A 22,365-nucleotide genomic window follows, 5' to 3' on the forward strand; every position below is an offset into this window, starting at 1 on the left:
ACATTTCACGACAAAATTATAATACCCTTTGCAAGGGTATAATCAGCGTAAAGAATATAAAATAGAAGATAAGAAAATCGACGTAATAAAATGACACCCAGATTTAGCAATCAAAAAGTCTTAACGGCGAAAAACCCAACAAGTAAGAGGTTCTAGTCGGGAGCTCCCGACTAGGAAATACCCTGAACCCACTTATTTCAAGATCAAATAAATTAAACAAGTAAGATGTTCTTGTCGGGAGCTTCCGATTAGACGATACCCTGAACCCTCTTCTCCTAACATCAAATGCATATATATATTCTATTTAAGAAGCTATATGTCATGTTTGGTGACTCTAGCTCTTATTATTTACCAAATTTGCCCTAAAAGCAGGATATCGATATCGATTTTTATCGGTTGCTTGAAACAGAGTAAGTTATCGATTATAGGAAACAAACTCGATCTGCGCAGGCACTAGGAGCACCTACGTTTAAAATTGTAATATATATTTCTATATATACTTCATAGGGTCGTAGATGCTTCCTTCTGCCTGCGTTCGTGGAATTATCTACCGGAATATATGTCATTCCAAAAAAGTATACTTGCCAATTAGATTTCACACAAACATGTGATTCTCTAATACTTCGGCCAAATAATTTAAATTTTCCAATAAAACTACCAATAACTCACACTTGTGATAATTATGCCACAATACTTCCAGCTCGTTCTGAAGTAGTCCGTCAAATCAATATTGTTTCGCGAGAAAACAATATTTTCATTTCAAATCAAGAAATTGATAAAGCAATATTCAGTGGAAATATTATTTCCAATAATCAACAAACATTTGTCCGAATTTTAAATACAACAAATTCAATAAAGATAGTAAATCTTAACGACCTTGAAATTTAAAAGCTATGTCACTATGATAGAGTTTATGAAATTTGCAAAGATCGCCAAGAAACGGAGATGAAAAAACTAAAAAAGAACTTTTCCCCATTATTCAAAACACAATTTAAAGATCTCTGCACCAAGTATACAGGCATATTCGGACTCAAAACCGAAACCACAACAACCAATAAGTATTATAAACAGAAACTAAGACTAAAATATACTGAGCCAGTTTACATTAAGACCTACAAAACTCCTCTTACTCATAAAGTGGAAGTTAATAATCAAGTCGAAAAACTTATTTCGGATAAAATTGTAGAAACGTCTGTATCGGAATATAACAGCCCTATACTTCTTGTCCCATAAAGGGGATTACCTTGTTCCGATACCAAGCGATGGCGCTTAGTTATAGACTATCGTCAAATTTATAAGAACTCTTATCTGACAAATTTCCACTCCCAAGAATAGATAATATTCCCGATCAATTAGGCAGATCAAAATATTTTTCATGCTTAGATTTAATGTCCGGTTTTCACCAAACAGAATTAGATGAAAATTCTAGAAATTTAGCGTCTAAAAATAGCGCCTAATTCTTTTCGAAGAATGATGACCATCGCTTTTTTGGATTAGAACCTTCACAAAGTGACTTTTCTAGGTCATAACTGTACGGATCAAGGTATTTTGCCAGATGACAAAAAATAAGTGGTCATTAATTACAGACGTTTTATAAAAAACGTTGCAGATTATTTACGTCACATAACAAGATTATGTAAAAAGTTTGAAAAGTTTTTGAGTGATCCGATGAATGCCAAAAAGCTTTCGCATATTTAAAAAAAGCTCTTATGAAGCCTACTTTACTAAAATACCCAAATTTTAGCAAAGAAGCAAAAAAGTAAACGAAGTAAACTAGCCTGCGCAGCAGTTTTGACTGAAAAGTATGGAGATAAACAATTGCCCGTAGCATATGCTTCTCGTTATTTACAAAAGGATAAAGCAATAAAAGTACAACTGAACAAATGTTGGCAGCAATCCACTGGGCAATAACGCATTTGCGACCATACATATAGTGTCAACATTTCACAATTAAAACAGACCATTGACCATTAACATATTTGTTTTCAATGGTAAACCCAACTTCAAAATTAACGAGTATGAGACTAGATTTAGAAGAGTATCAGTTCACTGTACAGTACCTAAGAGGCAGAGATAATTTCGTAGCCGATGTATTGTCCCGGATAACAATATCTGAACTTAACGATTTACAAGTTAAGGTCCTGAAAGTCACTACCATGCACCAAAGTAAACAGAAAAACTCCTGCGCAGCAAAAGATTAAGTAGATTTGCCTATGCAAACTCTTGAGAACGCTTCTTAGCCAAAAGCATATGAATTCATTTCTAATGACGAAGTACGAAAAGTAGTGTTATTGCTTGTATTGAACAATATATGTTCTTTCAAGCCTGGAAGAGAAATTATAACAAGAATTGATGTTAGCGATCTGTACACCAATGGTACATTTGACTTAGGTCACTTAGCTTGAGAAAGAAGCCGGTATAGTTGAGATCAGCTAACTCAAACTGGCACCGAGCGAAAAGATATTTAAATTAATTTCAATTGAATCTTTTAAAAGTCTGGGCAACAAAACATTAAAATCATTTCAAGTAGCTCTACTCAAGCCGTTGACCACAATAAAAAATGAAAAAGATCTAGAAGCGATACTGTTTACATATCATGAAGATCCAATACACGGAGGTCATACTGGCATTTCAAGAACGCTAGCTAAAATAAAAAGACACTGGCATTTCAAGACACTGGAATTTCACCCCACAAGTTCGCTCTCTGTACACCCCGAAGCATAATGCGAGTGCCGTGATGAATGTCTGCAACAGTGAGTCCATGATGCTTCATAAATTTGTACACATATCCGAATGTGCGCTGCATGGAACCAAAAGAGTTGGCGTGCTTGCATCCAAGAGCTAAATCTGCATGTGGAGACTTAAGAATTAGTACACTTTTCCTCAATTCAATGGTTGGAGCTTTAGGCAGACAGGTCGCCGGCCAATTTAGGCGACCATTTAATAGATACGATGGGCCATGAAACCTGAGCTCCGACTGGGCTAGGAACAGTGCCTCTAGAAAGAATGTCAGCTGGATTTCGGTCCGTCGGAACATATCGCCACTCCATACTGACAGTGAGTGTGCCTTTCGGAGTGACAAATGTACCAGAGACATTTCAAAGAATTATTGTAAATATCTTACAAGACCTAATAGGAATATTTTGTCTATTGTAGACGAAATCATTATATTTTCAACATCGCTCCAAGAACATATTGAGCACCTTACAAGTATTTAACAAACTTAACAAAAAAACCGTTGGACATTATACACAAGGTCTAATGTACAATCAACGGAAAATACCAAAATCGACCAATTATCAAGATTTGCAACAGGCTCCACAATCCCCTTACCGGATAGTACAAATGTCGTAATAACATTCCAAAGCTTTATACGATTATTTGGCACACCTAGAAAAATTATTTGTGACCAAGAAGCAGAATACTCTTCAAATCTTTTCAACGATTTTTGTGAACAATACAATATACAACTCCAAGTGACATCATTCCAACAATGGTCGAGCAACGCCCACGTAGAAAAACTACATTCGACATTGACAGAAATATATAGAATCATAATAGAAAATAACAAAAACCATGGCAGAAACCATGATTACATACAATAACGCTATTTACTCTGTCACACAACTTACCCCACACAAACTTTTCACCAGGCGAACACACGCATTCAACAGAGACATGATTTTTGACAGCGAACCCGATTACCTTAGAAAATTAAACAAATTTAGAAAAGAACTATATACAAAAATTCAGAAACACATCTCACAGGAAGAAAACATCTTAGAATAGAAAAACTAAACGCAGATAGAAACGAGAAAGAAGGGCTATCTTCGGCACACCAAAGATCTAATACCCTTGCAGACCCAACCTTTTCATAATGCTCATAGTGCTTTGCCCCTATCTAAGAAGTACCGGGCAAATATTAAATGCCGAGTTTGGTCAAGATATCTTGATAAACAAAATGTTTTTTCATACAACTTAATTTTCGACCGATCGTTTCTATGGCAGCTATATGATATAGTGGTCCGATCTTAATAGGATTTTGCATATATATGAGGAGCATAGTAAAACTAATAAATGCCGAGTTTGGTCAAGATATCTTGAAAAACAAAATGTTTTATCATACAAAAAGTTAATTTTCGACCGATCGTTCCTATGGCAGCTATATGATATAGCGGTCCGATATTAATAGGATTTTGCACCTTTATGTGGAGTCAAGTAGAACTAATAAATGCCGAGTTTGGTCAAGATATCTTAAAAAACAAAATGTTTTTTCATACAAAAACTTAATTTTCGACCGATCGTTCCTATGGCAGCTATATGATATAGTGGTCCGATCCAGCTGGTTTTCACATATGTGCTGCGTGCAACAGATAGAGGGAGTTCTGCAAAGTTTCATTAAGATAGCTATAAAACTGAGGGACAAGTTCGCATAGAAACAGACAGACGGACAGACGGACATGGCTATATCGACTCGGCTGTTGATGCTGATTAAGAATATATATACTTTATGGGGTCGGAGATGTCTCCTTCTATGCGTTACACATTTCACGACAAAATTATAATACCCTCTGCAAGGGTATAATCAGCGTAAAGAATATAAAATAGAAGATAAGAAAATCGACGTAATAAAATGACACCCAGATTTAGCAGTCAAAAAGTCTTAACGGCGAAAAACCCAACAAGTAAGAGGTTCTAGTCGGGAGCTCTCGACTAGGAAATACCCTGAAACCACTTATTTCAAGATCAAATAAATTAAACAAGTAAGATGTTCTTGTCGGGAGCTTCCGATTAGACGATACCCTGAACCCTCTTCTCCTAACATCAAATGCATATATATATTCTATTTAAGAAGCTATATGTCATGTTTGGTGACTCTAGCTCTTATTATTTACCAAATTTGCCCTAAAAGCAGGATATCGATATCGATTTTTATCGATTGCTTGAAACGGAGTGCGCAGGCACTAGGAGCACCTACGTTTAAAATTTTGATATATATTTCTATATATACTTCATAGGGTCGTAGATGCTTCCTTCTGCCTGCGTTCGTGGAATTATCTACCGGAATATATGTCATTCCAAAAAAGTATACTTGCCAATTAGATTTCACACAAACATGTGATTCTCTAATACTTCGGCCAAATAATTTAAATTTTCCAATAAAACTACCAATAACTCACACTTGTGATAATTATGCCACAATACTTCCAGCTCGTTCTGAAGTAGTCCGTCAAATCAATATTGTTTCGCGAGAAAACAATATTTTCATTTCAAATCAAGAAATTGATAAAGCAATATTCAGTGGAAATATTATTTCCAATAATCAACAAACATTTGTCCGAATTTTAAATACAACAAATTCAATAAAGATAGTAAATCTTAACGACCTTGAAATTTAAAAGCTATGTCACTATGATAGAGTTTATGAAATTTGCAAAGATCGCCAAGAAACGGAGATGAAAAAACTAAAAAAGAACTTTTCCCCATTATTCAAAACACAATTTAAAGATCTCTGCACCAAGTATACAGGCATATTCGGACTCAAAACCGAAACCACAACAACCAATAAGTATTATAAACAGAAACTAAGACTAAAATATACTGAGCCAGTTTACATTAAGACCTACAAAACTCCTCTTACTCATAAAGTGGAAGTTAATAATCAAGTCGAAAAACTTATTTCGGATAAAATTGTAGAAACGTCTGTATCGGAATATAACAGCCCTATACTTCTTGTCCCATAAAGGGGATTACCTTGTTCCGATACCAAGAGATGGCGCTTAGTTATAGACTATCGTCAAATTTATAAGAACTCTTATCTGACAAATTTCCACTCCCAAGAATAGATAATATTCCCGATCAATTAGGCAGATCAAAATATTTTTCATGCTTAGATTTAATGTCCGGGTTTCACCAAACAGAATTAGATGAAAATTCTAGAAATTTAGCGTCTAAAAATAGCGCCTAATTCTTTTCGAAGAATGATGACCATCGCTTTTTTGGATTAGAACCTTCACAAAGTGACTTTTCTAGGTCATAACTGTACGGATCAAGGTATTTTGCCAGATGACAAAAAATAAGTGGTCATTAATTACAGACGTTTTATAAAGAACGTTGCAGATTATTTACGTCACATAACAAGATTATGTAAAAAGTTTGAAGAGTTTTTGAGTGATCCGATGAATGCCAAAAAGCTTTCGCATATTTAAAAAAAGCTCTTATGAAGCCTACTTTACTAAAATACCCAAATTTTAGCAAAGAAGCAAAAAAGTAAACGAAGTAAACTAGCCTGCGCAGCAGTTTTGACTGAAAAGTATGGAGATAAACAATTGCCCGTAGCATATGCTTCTCGTTAATTTACAAAAGGATAAAGCAATAAAAGTACAACTGAACAAATGTTGGCAGCAATCCACTGGGCAATAACGCATTTGCGACCATACATATAGTGTCAACATTTCACAATTAAAACAGACCATTGACCATTAACATATTTGTTTTCAATGGTAAACCCAACTTCAAAATTAACGAGTATGAGACTAGATTTAGAAGAGTATCAGTTCACTGTACAGTACCTAAGAGGCAGAGATAATTTCGTAGCCGATGTATTGTCCCGGATAACAATATCTGAACTTAACGATTTACAAGTTAAGGTCCTGAAAGTCACTACCATGCACCAAAGTAAACAGAAAAACTCCTGCGCAGCAAAAGATTAAGTAGATTTGCCTATGCAAACTCTTGAGAACGCTTCTTAGCCAAAAGTATATGAATTCATTTCTAATGACGAAGTACGAAAAGTAGTGTTATTGCTTGTATTGAACAATATATGTTCTTTCAAGCCTGGAAGAGAAATTATAACAAGAATTGATGTTAGCGATCTGTACACCAATGGTACATTTGACTTAGGTCACTTAGCTTGAGAAAGAAGCCGGTATAGTTGAGATCAGCTAACTCAAACTGGCACCGAGCGAAAAGATATTTAAATTAATTTCAATTGAATCTTTTAAAAGTCTGGGCAACAAAACATTAAAATCATTTCAAGTAGCTCTACTCAAGCCGTTGACCACAATAAAAAATGAAAAAGATCTAGAAGCGATACTGTTTACATATCATGAAGATCCAATACACGGAGGTCATACTGGCATTTCAAGAACGCTAGCTAAAATAAAAAGACACTGGCATTTCAAGACACTGGAATTTCACCCCACAAGTTCGCTCTCTGTACACCCCGAAGCAGAATGCGAGTGCCGTGATGAATGTCTGCAACAGTGAGTCCATGATGCTTCATAAATTTGTACACATATCCGAATGTGCGCTGCATGGAACCAAAAGAGTTGGCGTGCTTGCATCCAAGAGCTAAATCTGCATGTGGAGACTTAAGAATTAGTACACTTTTCCTCAATTCAATGGTTGGAGCTTTAGGCAGACAGGTCGCCGGCCAATTTAGGCGACCATTTAATAGATACGATGGGCCATGAAACCTGAGCTCCGACTGGGCTAGGAACAGTGCCTCTAGAAAGAATGTCAGCTGGATTTCGGTCCGTCGGAACATATCGCCACTCCATACTGACAGTGAGTGTGCCTTTCGGAGTGACAAATGTACCAGAGACATTTCAAAGAATTATTGTAAATATCTTACAAGACCTAATAGGAATATTTTGTCTATTGTAGACGAAATCATTATATTTTCAACATCGCTCCAAGAACATATTGAGCACCTTACAAGTATTTAACAAACTTACAGAAGCAAAACTAAGATTACAACCCGACAAATCTGAATTAAAAAAAAAAAGAAATAGAATACTTAGCACACATGGTGACTAGTGACGGTACAAAACCAAACCCTAAGAAGATTGACACAATCAAGAAATTCCCACTTCCCAAAATAAGAAAAGAAATAAAATCCTTTTTTTCATTTTACTGCTCAACTAACAGACAAAAAACAACTAACTATAAGCAAAGAATACAAAGACACCTTTGAGATTTGTAAAACATTATTGTACAATGACCCAATCCTCCAATATCCGGATTTATCGAAACAATTTATATTAACTACTAACGCTAGCAATGTAGCGATAGGAGCAGTCCTCTGACAGGGAACATTAGGAAAAGATAAACCAGTATCGTTCGCCAGCAGAACCTTGTCCGAGACAAAACAAAATTATTCAATTGTCCAAAATTGATGCTCGCAATCATTTGGGCGACCAAATAATATAGACCCTACCTTTACGGTAGCAAATTCAAAATGATTACAGACCATCGACCGTTAACTTGGCTCATGAGTTTTAAAGAACCTAATTCAAAATTGGTTCGCTGGAAACTCCAGTTATTGGAATATGACTTGAAGTCATTTATAGAAAAGGATCACAGAATGTAGTGGCAGACGCATTAAGAAGAATTCAGATAGAAGATCACGTTAACGAGCACGAATCGGTAATCGCTAACACAGGAGACACCATATATTCAATTTTATAAGAACTAAACGACCACATCTGTATACCGAAAAACCGATAAACGATCACAATATTCAAATTTACAAAATCCAAAAATCTCACAACTATGCCTTTAAGGAATAAAGTTAGACGAGAAATTACCGAACCAGAATTTACAGAATAAACATACTAAGGCCAAATAAAACCTGTGCAATTTACGCACCAGACAAAGTCTTTAAAACAATCCAGAAAAGGTATGCAACTTTTTTTACACAACAAAATTAATAAAGTTGTCAGATGCACAAATAAATTAACAGATCCAATAACTGCCCAATTGAAAAGATAATATTTCTTCCCAAATATAAAAGCAAAGGTCACTCAAACAATTAATAACTGCGGCACTTGCAATTATTGATATACGACAGACACCCACCAAAAATAAAATACCAAGAAACTGAAACACCAAAAAAAAAAAAAAACCGTTGGACATTATACACAAGGTCTAATGTACAATCAACGGAAAATACCAAAATCGACCAATTATCAAGATTTGCAACAGGCTCCACAATCCCCTTACCGGATAGTACAAATGTCGTAATAACATTCCAAAGCTTTATACGATTATTTGGCACACCTAGAAAAATTATTTGTGACCAAGAAGCAGAATACTCTTCAAATCTTTTCAACGATTTTTGTGAACAATACAATATACAACTCCAAGTGACATCATTCCAACAATGGTCGAGCAACGCCCACGTAGAAAAACTACATTCGACATTGACAGAAATATATAGAATCATAATAGAAAATAACAAAAACCATGGCAGAAACCATGATTACATACAATAACGCTATTTACTCTGTCACACAACTTACCCCACACAAACTTTTCACCAGGCGAACACACGCATTCAACAGAGACATGATTTTTGACAGCGAACCCGATTACCTTAGAAAATTAAACAAATTTAGAAAAGAACTATATACAAAAATTCAGAAACACATCTCACAGGAAGAAAACATCTTAGAATAGAAAAACTAAACGCAGATAGAAACGAGAAAGAAGGGCTATCTTCGGCACACCAAAGATCTAATACCCTTGCAGACCCAACCTTTTCATAATGCTCATAGTGCTTTGCCCCTATCTAAGAAGTACCGGGCAAATATTAAATGCCGAGTTTGGTCAAGATATCTTGATAAACAAAATGTTTTTTCATACAACTTAATTTTCGACCGATCGTTTCTATGGCAGCTATATGATATAGTGGTCCGATCTTAATAGGATTTTGCATATATATGAGGAGCATAGTAAAACTAATAAATGCCGAGTTTGGTCAAGATATCTTGAAAAACAAAATGTTTTATCATACAAAAAGTTAATTTTCGACCGATCGTTCCTATGGCAGCTATATGATATAGCGGTCCGATATTAATAGGATTTTGCACCTTTATGTGGAGTCAAGTAGAACTAATAAATGCCGAGTTTGGTCAAGATATCTTAAAAAACAAAATGTTTTTTCATACAAAAACTTAATTTTCGACCGATCGTTCCTATGGCAGCTATATGATATAGTGGTCCGATCCAGCTGGTTTTCACATATGTGCTGCGTGCAACAGATAGAGGGAGTTCTGCAAAGTTTCATTAAGATAGCTATAAAACTGAGGGACAAGTTCGCATAGAAACAGACAGACGGACAGACGGACATGGCTATATCGACTCGGCTGTTGATGCTGATTAAGAATATATATACTTTATGGGGTCGGAGATGTCTCCTTCTATGCGTTACACATTTCACGACAAAATTATAATACCCTCTGCAAGGGTATAATCAGCGTAAAGAATATAAAATAGAAGATAAGAAAATCGACGTAATAAAATGACACCCAGATTTAGCAGTCAAAAAGTCTTAACGGCGAAAAACCCAACAAGTAAGAGGTTCTAGTCGGGAGCTCTCGACTAGGAAATACCCTGAAACCACTTATTTCAAGATCAAATAAATTAAACAAGTAAGATGTTCTTGTCGGGAGCTTCCGATTAGACGATACCCTGAACCCTCTTCTCCTAACATCAAATGCATATATATATTCTATTTAAGAAGCTATATGTCATGTTTGGTGACTCTAGCTCTTATTATTTACCAAATTTGCCCTAAAAGCAGGATATCGATATCGATTTTTATCGATTGCTTGAAACGGAGTGCGCAGGCACTAGGAGCACCTACGTTTAAAATTTTGATATATATTTCTATATATACTTCATAGGGTCGTAGATGCTTCCTTCTGCCTGCGTTCGTGGAATTATCTACCGGAATATATGTCATTCCAAAAAAGTATACTTGCCAATTAGATTTCACACAAACATGTGATTCTCTAATACTTCGGCCAAATAATTTAAATTTTCCAATAAAACTACCAATAACTCACACTTGTGATAATTATGCCACAATACTTCCAGCTCGTTCTGAAGTAGTCCGTCAAATCAATATTGTTTCGCGAGAAAACAATATTTTCATTTCAAATCAAGAAATTGATAAAGCAATATTCAGTGGAAATATTATTTCCAATAATCAACAAACATTTGTCCGAATTTTAAATACAACAAATTCAATAAAGATAGTAAATCTTAACGACCTTGAAATTTAAAAGCTATGTCACTATGATAGAGTTTATGAAATTTGCAAAGATCGCCAAGAAACGGAGATGAAAAAACTAAAAAAGAACTTTTCCCCATTATTCAAAACACAATTTAAAGATCTCTGCACCAAGTATACAGGCATATTCGGACTCAAAACCGAAACCACAACAACCAATAAGTATTATAAACAGAAACTAAGACTAAAATATACTGAGCCAGTTTACATTAAGACCTACAAAACTCCTCTTACTCATAAAGTGGAAGTTAATAATCAAGTCGAAAAACTTATTTCGGATAAAATTGTAGAAACGTCTGTATCGGAATATAACAGCCCTATACTTCTTGTCCCATAAAGGGGATTACCTTGTTCCGATACCAAGAGATGGCGCTTAGTTATAGACTATCGTCAAATTTATAAGAACTCTTATCTGACAAATTTCCACTCCCAAGAATAGATAATATTCCCGATCAATTAGGCAGATCAAAATATTTTTCATGCTTAGATTTAATGTCCGGGTTTCACCAAACAGAATTAGATGAAAATTCTAGAAATTTAGCGTCTAAAAATAGCGCCTAATTCTTTTCGAAGAATGATGACCATCGCTTTTTTGGATTAGAACCTTCACAAAGTGACTTTTCTAGGTCATAACTGTACGGATCAAGGTATTTTGCCAGATGACAAAAAATAAGTGGTCATTAATTACAGACGTTTTATAAAGAACGTTGCAGATTATTTACGTCACATAACAAGATTATGTAAAAAGTTTGAAGAGTTTTTGAGTGATCCGATGAATGCCAAAAAGCTTTCGCATATTTAAAAAAAGCTCTTATGAAGCCTACTTTACTAAAATACCCAAATTTTAGCAAAGAAGCAAAAAAGTAAACGAAGTAAACTAGCCTGCGCAGCAGTTTTGACTGAAAAGTATGGAGATAAACAATTGCCCGTAGCATATGCTTCTCGTTAATTTACAAAAGGATAAAGCAATAAAAGTACAACTGAACAAATGTTGGCAGCAATCCACTGGGCAATAACGCATTTGCGACCATACATATAGTGTCAACATTTCACAATTAAAACAGACCATTGACCATTAACATATTTGTTTTCAATGGTAAACCCAACTTCAAAATTAACGAGTATGAGACTAGATTTAGAAGAGTATCAGTTCACTGTACAGTACCTAAGAGGCAGAGATAATTTCGTAGCCGATGTATTGTCCCGGATAACAATATCTGAACTTAACGATTTACAAGTTAAGGTCCTGAAAGTCACTACCATGCACCAAAGTAAACAGAAAAACTCCTGCGCAGCAAAAGATTAAGTAGATTTGCCTATGCAAACTCTTGAGAACGCTTCTTAGCCAAAAGTATATGAATTCATTTCTAATGACGAAGTACGAAAAGTAGTGTTATTGCTTGTATTGAACAATATATGTTCTTTCAAGCCTGGAAGAGAAATTATAACAAGAATTGATGTTAGCGATCTGTACACCAATGGTACATTTGACTTAGGTCACTTAGCTTGAGAAAGAAGCCGGTATAGTTGAGATCAGCTAACTCAAACTGGCACCGAGCGAAAAGATATTTAAATTAATTTCAATTGAATCTTTTAAAAGTCTGGGCAACAAAACATTAAAATCATTTCAAGTAGCTCTACTCAAGCCGTTGACCACAATAAAAAATGAAAAAGATCTAGAAGCGATACTGTTTACATATCATGAAGATCCAATACACGGAGGTCATACTGGCATTTCAAGAACGCTAGCTAAAATAAAAAGACACTGGCATTTCAAGACACTGGAATTTCACCCCACAAGTTCGCTCTCTGTACACCCCGAAGCAGAATGCGAGTGCCGTGATGAATGTCTGCAACAGTGAGTCCATGATGCTTCATAAATTTGTACACATATCCGAATGTGCGCTGCATGGAACCAAAAGAGTTGGCGTGCTTGCATCCAAGAGCTAAATCTGCATGTGGAGACTTAAGAATTAGTACACTTTTCCTCAATTCAATGGTTGGAGCTTTAGGCAGACAGGTCGCCGGCCAATTTAGGCGACCATTTAATAGATACGATGGGCCATGAAACCTGAGCTCCGACTGGGCTAGGAACAGTGCCTCTAGAAAGAATGTCAGCTGGATTTCGGTCCGTCGGAACATATCGCCACTCCATACTGACAGTGAGTTCTTCTATGGTAGCCACACGATTTGCCACGAAAACATTCAATTCGAAGGGCTCATCTCTTATCCAGGATAGGACAACGGACATCTCGCACCAGCAGTAAAACTGACTGACAAAGATCCCTGTGCGCTTGACTTAATGCATCAGACTAGCCCACAGCTTCGCTCCACACAATTTCAGTTTTGGGCCAGTCAATGTTTTTAATGGCGCAACTCGAGACTTGGAGCAAAGGATACGACTTGTGGCTATTGGACTCCTGGCCACTACGTAGATGCAGGCTCCATGGGGTTCCACACTAGCATCGCAGGATCCATGTATTTTAACATCAGCTCCTTCGAAGAGTATTACTCTGGGAAACGATATATGGCGAATGTTGCGAAAACTGCTGCATAGCTCTCTCCAGGTCGTATCACGTGCAATCGACAAGCGTTCATCACAAGTTAACTTGTCCTTACAAAGCTGCTGAAGAAATATGTATCTTTGCCTTAGTTATGACTGGTCCCAAAAGTCCAAGCGGATCATAAAACCGGGCAACAAAAGACAGAACTGATCGCCTGCAGGGCTTAACAGTACAATCTAGAACAGAAAATGAAAATAGCAACTGGTCGATCGCTGGATCCCATACAAGACCAAGGGCATTGGTGACATGGCTTTTATCGAACTTTAAGTACTGTTCCCTATCTTCATAAACTATTCCATTGAGTACTTCTTGGTGACTGGAACACCACTTTCGAAGCTTGAAGCTTCCACGAGACAATATCCCAGCCGTCTACCGAATTTTCTCTCTGGCTTCAGCAACTGAAAGCCAACTGGTGCATTGCGCGCACGGACTGAAATTATGCTGATTTGGTCCCATATGTTACTGTATCTAATTTAAAGATTTCGATATCCTTCTGAGGCGAGTCCCTCCACACGATGCACTGGAAGTAACTATCAGGCGAAGTCACTCGGACACAACGATACATTTTGCAAATTTCAGCTGTGAGAGCAACAGGATATGTGCGGAAGCGAATCAGAATGTGAAACAACTTAGGTTGAATGATTGGTCCCGCCATCAGTACATCATTAAGAGAATGTCCAGAATCAGTAGTTGCTGAGCCATCAAACACAACATGCAACTTGGTTGTGGTGCTGTCTTCTTTCAAGACGCAATGATATGGGAGGAAGTATTTGCAACAGCCACTCAACTCTGGACTAACTCGCGACATGTGATTTAGATCCAGAAACTCTTTGATGAATGCCGAATACTGCTCCTTCAGATGCGAATTCCGACCCAATTTTCGCTCAAGACTGAGAAATCGACGATGAGCCTGGCCATAAGACTCTCCAAGAAGCTCTGCACTCCGCTTGAGAGGCAACTGCACTGAATACTCGCCGGATGGTAAACGGGAGAAGTTATTGGCAAAATGCTTTGGTGGCCTTTACTGTAGGCTCTTCCAAGCTTTCAATTTCCCAAAACCGCCGAACCAACTTATCCAGACGGACGTCCAACTGACTAGCTTCGCTATTAGGAGTGCGGCCGGCAGCTTACAACGAGGTACTGCGCGGTCTCTCAAATCCACCGGTCACGACCCAGACAAGACGAGTTTTTTGCTGAAGAGGTAGACCTGGCAAAAGCACAATTTGCCCAACAGACAAAAGCTCATAGAAAAGGCTCACTCCAATTAAGAGATCCACTCGCTGTGGTTTGTTGAACGCAGGATCAGCCAACCTCATGTTCGAGGGAATTTTCCAATCTGATGTATCGATGACGAAGCTGGGCTGACTATCGGTAATTGTTGGACTCACAATAGCATCAAAGGTGGCTGAATAATCTGAGTCTTGTGACTTAATGTTAATCTTAACAGCTGATCCTTCAGTAGAGACGCTTGTGTCTCCGAGACCCATGACAACTGTCGACGACATGGTTTTCCTTAACTGAAGTCTCTGTGCGAAAAGGGATGTGACCATGTGCAACTGCGAGCCTGAGTCTAATAAGGCCCTACAGGGAAACAAGGAAGCAGAACTATTCTTTACCAGTACCACTGCAGTGGCCAGGAGCACAACACCAGACTGAAGACCTTGGACAGCAAGAGAGGTAGTGGAGTGAAAGTGTGCGAAGTGGCGGCGCCCAAATATGCCGATGTATGTAATGGTGTCGGCACGTCAGCTTCTCTTGAAGTGGCAAAATGCAACAGTGTATGATGCTTTCCTCCACAAGTACGGCAATGACTACTACTGCATGACCGAGTTTGGTGTCCCTTTCTTAGGCAGTTATAACAAAGGGCCAGTTTCTTGAGTTCCTTATGCCGAAGGGATGGAGACAAATTTACGAATTTACTACATGTGTAGATTCCGGGACCAGACGCATCACAAAAACTGCACCCATTTTGTTTAGTCTCAGCTTCAAGCACTCTTTTGCTGTGGTTAGTGTTATGGTTGGATTTGCCCACCTGATAATTGGTTATATGGAATAACATGGCATGTTGCACGCTCTCCAGCCTTTGACTAGGCCCTTCCAGATATGTGAAGAGCTTGGCGGCTGTCGGGACTTTGCCAATGCCTGCCAACCTTTGAAGCAGCGTGTGGACTATTATGCATCCCGAAATTTGCTCCAAGCTGCCCAAATTCGCTAAGGCACGCATATGCGAATTGACCTTGTCCGAGAACTCACGCTGTTTTGAAGCCGACTCCGAATCTACCCTCTTGAGCCCAAGAATCTCTTTGATGTGTGCCTGGAAAACAAGACGTTTGTTACTACATTTTCTATTTAGGATATCCAGAGCCACAGGATAATTGGCACCGAAAAACTCCAAAATCGAACCGAATCCAACGCAGGGCCAGACAAACATGAACGAAGATGCTGCAACCTTTCAATGTTAGACAGCTCGGTATCCTTGTCGACAACTGACTTAAACATCGCGTTAAAGTCCGAATATTCGGTATAACCACCGGAAAATATTGGTAATTTGAGCTCGGGCAGGCGCGTTTGGCAAATCCTCATGACGAAGCAAGGTTGAGTGGGGTGGGCCGTTAGATTGACGACGCTGAATATTTACGGGAACGCGAGCTTCAACCATGGTGATTAACTCGTCAAAATCATCGCGTAGTTTGCTGCCAATTTCATCGAAATTAAGCTCCTCTAGCGAGTTATGCGCGGTATTAAAGGCAGACTTAGTTTGTTCAATTAGAAAAAGGCGCACTTCTAAGTCGACGGCACAAGAGTTGTTAATTTTATCCTCAGATAATTCATTTTCAATACACTTGGCTCGCTCGAACAATGCAACCGCTTTGCACTTAAGAAAAGACACCCTGTTTGACTGCATATCATCTGTGTTCTCACCTTGCATCATTTTTTCACAAGCACAAAATCAGAACACCAAACTGAGCACACAAGCTGCTTATGTACAAGCGTATGTATATATGCTGAGCCGGCGAATGACCGCGCAAGGGGAAGAGCGCTAAAGTCAACTGGCGTTTATGTATATGCGAATATTTGGGAGCTGTAAATGGTCAGCTCACACAGGCGGCTTGCACTTGCCTAAATATAGCAATTTACAATGATTATGTTCTACTTGAATAATCACAATTTTAATTTGAAATAGATTTATTTTGCTTGTGTGCACTGCAATGTTAAATCTCGCCGGGGCCTTTAAATGTTGAGTTACCAATGTTTTTTTAGCAACTGTTAAGAACCTAAACCCAGAAATAAGTAAATTTTGGCCTTTCACAACAACAGGTTATAGTTCAGTTTATTAGGCAAATTTATGTAGATTATAAGGTTATTTGGCTGTGGTTCACAATTGGTTCTTCGCTTCGCCTCGATCAACAACAAACTGAGAGAGCAGCCAAAAAAGGAATATGCAATTTATAGCAGCTGCGACAAGTGCAAGAAAGGCTTGCCAAGCTTGTTTATAATAAAAAGCTGTTCCACTAGAACAAAATTACAACCTCTTCTTAAGTTTAATCCAACAGTCACTTTAAAATACTTTGTAAATATCCTTAAAAGTTACATCACCAATCATCCATGTTCTTTGCCAACAGTACTCTACTAAAACAGCAGCTCAAAATTAACGCAGAGAACTTAAAACTCGGGTCTTATCTGTTTAAAATAATTAATAGTAAATAATGAATAGATAAAAGGCCGAAATGAGATGCAAAGCAGCATTGGTGACCTCGATGTGATTTGTTTTTCACTCTGTTCTTTACCGTTTCGAACATCGCTGTCTTGGCCATCTTTATTAAAAATTGATGTAATCATTTTATTTCGCGTTATTATAAAGCAAGTCAGCTCAATAATAACAAAGGTGTTTAGCGCAGGTCAGTTCTTAACATAATCAATCCCGCATTCGAAAAAAGCCCTCAAGCAAGTGCGCACACACATCCAGACATTGTAGTTCTATGCCTGAGAGCTAGCAATAAATATATGTCGGGTCTGCTTTTTGCCTCCGTTTGACTTTCACTGTTTGTTCAGAGGATCCAGTGCACTTTCGCGCTCCCTTAGTACATTAAACAGTCGGTATAATGAACCCACCAACAAATCACCTTCTACAGGCAAATGTGAAATGGAACCAAGCTAAATAGACTTTTGAAGGGCTAAGTCTGCACCAGTTAGGCGCCAACTCGCAGCTGAGCGCTGGCGACATGGAAAGCTATAATGGTTTTAATAGATGCGGCGAACCACATGAAGTCAACATTTGAGAACTGCCAGTCCAGGCTCGAAACACTCGATCTGCTGCAGGTAGCATCATACGTCCGTGCAAAATTTACTCAGCTCGTCATCTGCATTCCATAATCATATTTTGTTTGCCATACCAATGTAACCGGATAAAACAAACAAAATATAACAATCGCTTGGCCGTAAGTCTCGCCTAGATGGCGCTGCTATCAACACGATAAGGTCAAGCTTGATCAGGGCATTCAAGAGAAATAGGAAGAGGCACTTTCAGTGGATAAATTGCCAACGTAAAAACATATATCAGCATATTTGGAAAAGTATATGTTGTCGCATATTGGAAAATTTTAAGAACACTACGGCATATACACCTAGCATGCAGATGGGCAAAACCGTATCCAAAGCAAATCGCAACACACTCATTGTCTCAACTAATCAACAACTTTGTCACTTTTGCGAATCATTATCTTGCTATTTTTTTATTTGTGACGATTTTTTAAATCGCCATATGGAATCCAAACGTATGCACCTTTGCTTGAATTGCTTACGAAAGGGCCATAGCTTGCAGCAGTGCCGCCCAGGCCATTACAGACATTGCCAATATAAACACCACTCTTTGCTGCACATGATTCCAAACTCAAGGCACAATTTTTACAGGCTACTAAAGATATGTCTTTTCATATTCCAACAACGCTACCTCAAACCTCATTAACTCTCTTTTCGGCTACCTCTGATCCCGCACCTGAAGCCCTGGACGTCTAGCCTTGCCCCACTGCACTCGTATACGCCAAGAGCCGCTCTGGAGCATAATGCCTGCCACGCATTGCTTGATTTTGCTTCTCAACTCAACGTTAGCACCAGCAAACTCGCAAAGCTCTTGAGCAAACAACTCAATGTTCAAGCGTCTCAATATTAGCAACTGGTGATGCAGCGTTAACCTGAAGCTTATCGGCTGAAGTTCTTGCTCAGTCACTTGACAGAAAATTCGGCAGAGTATTTTCAGCCGTCATAACGCGATTACCAGCCTCATTGTGGAATTGTCATTACCGATTGGAAAATTCCCAAAAATTTCAAACTCGCTGGCCCATCATTCTTATAGCGGATCGATCTACTAGCTCATTTCGAGCTCGTTTGTGTTGGAGAATAACTTATCAAGAGTCCAGAAGACACACTCGGGTGAATTGTCTCAAGCGGACTTTCACGTAACACTTCTTTAGCTGTTCTTCACAATAAGGCCAACCCATGCTCAGCAGAGAATTCGCTGTCCTGCATCGTCAAACGGATTTGGGAGGTCAACAATTGCTGTGGCTCTACACCCATTATTTCTAATGTAAATTATCCATGCGCCTGCCTGCGAAAACGAACTTCGATGCCTCTGGTGACTAACTCTCAGTGATGCGTCGTGGTTTTTGACGGATCCGCTAAGTCGACATCCCGCGCATCTCTAAATTAATTGCTGCTAGATGGTCCGTCCATTCAGACAGAGATCTTCAACACACTGGTAAGACTTGGTTTTTTATACCCTGAATCCAGTGAATATGGGGAAAATTGTATAATGCATTTTTGCAAATGCATGTTACAATCAGAAGGAATCATCTCGGAGCCCATAAAGTAAATATATTTTTGATCAGCATCAATAGCCGATTCAATCTAGCCCTGTCCGTCTGCCTGTCTGTTCGTATGTATGAAGGATGATCTCATAACCTATTAGAGCCGGAGACTTGAATTTAGCTGTAGGTTCTTCTAGTGCCCGTGCAGATCGAGTTTGTTTCTAATATTCGATAACTTCTTTACTGTTTCCAAGTAATCGATAAATTGGGTAAATAATAAGGGCTAGAGTTACCAATCTTGATATGCTTATTCTAGGATAGTATATATAATTCAAGTATCTTTTATTATGAAGCTACCGCCACATCCCCGCTACTACTATAAATGAAGTTGTTAATCCAACGTGTATTTCCCACCAATTTAAGAAACAATTTTAATGCGATTTACATTTTGATAATAAAAAGATATTCTATGATTCAATATGATATAATGTAAAAAATTCGTTAAAGTTATGCGCTTGACTGCCCAGGTGTTTGCAGCAGCTAGCGCAAATTCCAAGAAGGTCTGTATACATGTACACACACATATGCATGCGCGTCTGCTTCAAGCTCTATCAATAGCATGGCAATTGCGAATGTATTGTTTTCTGAGCTGATATTTTAATTCGTTTTTCTCAATAAGACTCAATAAGTGGTGTGGCTGTTGAGTTGAGGCGGTGGCAAGTGTTACGGTCGGTAACGAGTTCAAGACTTACCGAGAACACTATTTTTTTTTGCTCTTGTGGCTGTAGAGTAGATTCGGCAGCAAGTAATGCGGTTAGTTTCGAATTCGAACCCTGCCAATAGATCTTTTTTTTTAACTACAAACGAGCGTGATGGCACCAGCATTGCTGACCCCATTCTGATAATTTGTTCTTAAGATTTTCAAAAATAATACCCAAAGGATCAGGGATGAAACGAAGTATTTAGTCAAAAATAGCCAGATTCTACTATCCTCTGGGATTAATGTCACCCATCCATATTAGGCTTAAAGATTTTTCTTCAAACACGATGAAAGGAGAAGGTCTACTAGGACGAAAGCCTACCGCAGTCATTGCATTCAGTTTGGATTAAGCTTACTTCGCATCTTTCATATGTTCGTAGTCTTAAACTTTCACGATTTGCTATGTTACCTCTATCAAATTATGAAATATACGGCCGGTGCATCTACATAAGCCGTCGCAACGCATATTCTGTGTTTCATATAATTAGTGGCACCCCAAGAACTTGAACTCTCAGTAGCGCTCATACTCTGGGAGCATATCGAAAACGCCGCATATATTCAGTTTAAATTTTTGGATTGACTCAACTAAAGCCCTGGCATTAATACGAGAAACGCCTCTAATGTTATGATCATTATTCCTTCGCCCAGTAGCCTAGAATGGCTGAAGACAGTGCTTATCAACTGGAGTCTCCAGATCGTTGTCTGAATGCGTTGGTCTTATCAATTCAAAGAGATTTGACAGCATTAGGCAAATTTAAAAATTCATTTGGAAAGCTCAGGCGTATTTTTGCCATTATTCCTTGGTTTATTACGAATATTCAAACAAAATTAAACAAAACAATAAAAATGATAAAAAAAAAAAATTGTTAAGTACAAAACTATATAATAAGTAAAACTATGTCAGGAATCAATGCTTTGTTAGATTTATTAGGTGTTTGAACAATAATGTACATTCAACATTATACTTCGCATGCAAATTAGTCATGATTGAAGACCAGATCGATCAGGTATACAAAGGGCAATCCAAATTTTCGTATGCGAGCTATACAGATTTTGCAAAGGCAAGACATGTTCTAAAATAGAGAGGGGAATAGTCTTGTCAACTCTACCATACGTAATCATAAAAACCATTGTTGACGAACATCCCATTCTAGGGCCAACATCTATTCTTCTAATACATCGGCACAGGTAAAAAAAAAAAGGAAAGGCACGTATGTATAACTAAAAAACATAGAATATGGGTGGAAAACAATCAAAGACAGTAGACAACACTGCCAATGTAGTTAACGTGGTAGAAGTTGTAGACACCACTCCCCATGTGCAGTTAACAAACATACTGTTAACTATACTCATTGTAATAGCTACAGTTAACTTTCTTGTGAAGATTTATCTTCTGCAGAAAAAATCACTGAGAAGGCGTTACATGAGTTAAGCCAACGACTCAAACAAGGTCTAAGCAGCTGCTTAAATATACATAAAATCAACAATTAGAACACCCTACTTTAAGACCCATTGACATTATTATTGTGCGTTTGCACAAATAATTTAAAAATGTCTATAAATGGAATGGACGCAAATCGTTACCATTCTTAGGGAACAACGTGAGGAGTTTAATAAATGTACGATCCCAGGTTTCGGTGTAACGAATGTTTTTATTGATTGTGGAATTAACTTAAAAGAACATGAATGCGGCTTAGATGTAGTTTCTCTTTTAGGAGTTACAAAATTATACGTGCGTGCGATGCTTATGAGTTATTGGTATCGACTGACTTTAATTCTTTTACATTCTGTAAACGTTCGAGCGACTTCTGCTAATTTACAGACACGATCTGAACCGACAGCCACTACGTGTTTGACGTTGATTATCGTATCCTACATTCGACTATCCTGACGGACAATTCGCCTCGGATTGGTCAAGCCATGGTTTCATAAACTCTGCCACTGTCAACGTCTTACACGGGCCTTCCGTATCTGCCATTTTTCTACCTCATAGCTGCCGTGATTATTTACCTTCACAACTTTATACGGTCCGAGATACTTTTCCTTAAGTTTTAAGCCTGTCCCTTATTGTGTACGCTTTATATCTACCATGTCATTAACTCGATATTGTCTGTCTGGGTTTCTCTTAGAATTGAAAGCCATCTTATTTTCTTCTTG

This window comes from Drosophila virilis, chromosome 5 (assembly GCF_030788295.1).
Source record: "Drosophila virilis strain 15010-1051.87 chromosome 5, Dvir_AGI_RSII-ME, whole genome shotgun sequence".
Taxonomy (NCBI): Eukaryota; Metazoa; Arthropoda; class Insecta; order Diptera; family Drosophilidae; genus Drosophila; species Drosophila virilis.